Genomic DNA, 1,349 nt, shown 5'->3' with positions numbered 1-1,349 from the left:
CACAAAGTAAAAAAAAAAAAAAGGCTATACGCACTGTGGGGGGAATCGAACCCCGGATTTTAGCGTTGTACATTCGTAAACTCGCCTGCCGTAAAAATGATTAGACTTCAATATTTCAACGAATTTAAAGCGAAGATTTAAGTGACTTATAAAAGCTTTCTTGTTAGAGACAACACAAAGTCTGTCAGGTGAAATTATTTAAGTAAAAGGTAAAAAAAAATATTACTTTCTTTTACTTCTCACAGGAGGAATTGAGGAAATAATTTCCGTTCCATTTTAATAAGTTTAACTTATATTTATTTGTTATTTGCTCCTTTATCGTTAAGCTACACAATGGGCTATCTATGCTGTGCCCACCACGAGTATCGAAACCCAGTTTTTACTGTTATAAGCCTTCAGACTTACCGCTGTGCCACTGAGGACCGTGTATTATTTGTTATTGTTTTCTTAGTGCAAAGCTACACAGTGGGCTATCTATGCTGTGTCCACCACGAGTATCGAAACCCAGTTTTTACTGTTATAAGCCTTCAGACTTACCGCTGTGCCACTGAGAACCGTTTATTATTTGTTATTGTTTGTACAAAGTTATATATATTGGGCTATCTGTTATTATTTTCACTCACAGGGTTTATCAAAGACAGCAGATTTTTTGTTTGTAAAATGTCAAAAAGTTCTTTAAAACGCGTGTGTTGTCAATATCAAAAAATAACACTTTGTATGTGATAAGTCTCCGAGATTTGTCAACCAAAACACTTATGTATAAAGAACACTCATTCAGAAGTTCTCATTGTTTTTTTTTGTTTTTTTAGGTATCTTCATAACACGTATGTAAGTTCATGGTTAGTGTTAAAAGAAGTGAGTTTATTAACGTGGACAAGATCCATTCTGGTTTTGAAAAGTTTCTCTTGTTTTTCTCGTAGTTTTCTATTGTAATGAATTTAAAAAAAAAAGGATCTATCTGAGAGATATTAAAAGTTTTAACTTTCTTGTAAAAGACGTTTGTTCAATTCGTGTCGTGCAGTTTTTATCTCGGGAAACAAAAAGATCTTACACTTTAGAAATCGTATTCAAAGAGCCACTATACACCTAGTTGGTAAGTGTAATAAATGTAAACAATAAAGCCTTCATTCTTTCTCGTGCACCAATCATTTCCCCCCGTACTGCTGGCTGGGGCGTGGTCTAATCGTTAGCGTTGCGTACCGGGCTGTGATCTGGAAGTCCGACGTTCAAGCAACTTCATATTTGTGACAGCAAACATGTCTTCTGATTTACTTTATGACTGATAACGTATTTCTGTTTAGATTTTTGTCATAAATTAAGTTTCTTCGTCTTTCAAATCGTAAATTTTT

This window comes from Limulus polyphemus, unplaced genomic scaffold, assembly GCF_000517525.1.
Source record: "Limulus polyphemus unplaced genomic scaffold, Limulus_polyphemus-2.1.2 Scaffold12184, whole genome shotgun sequence".
NCBI classification, from domain to species: domain Eukaryota; kingdom Metazoa; phylum Arthropoda; class Merostomata; order Xiphosura; family Limulidae; genus Limulus; species Limulus polyphemus.
The sequence above is the reverse complement of the archived record's forward strand: the minus strand, read 5'-3'. Positions refer to the sequence as shown.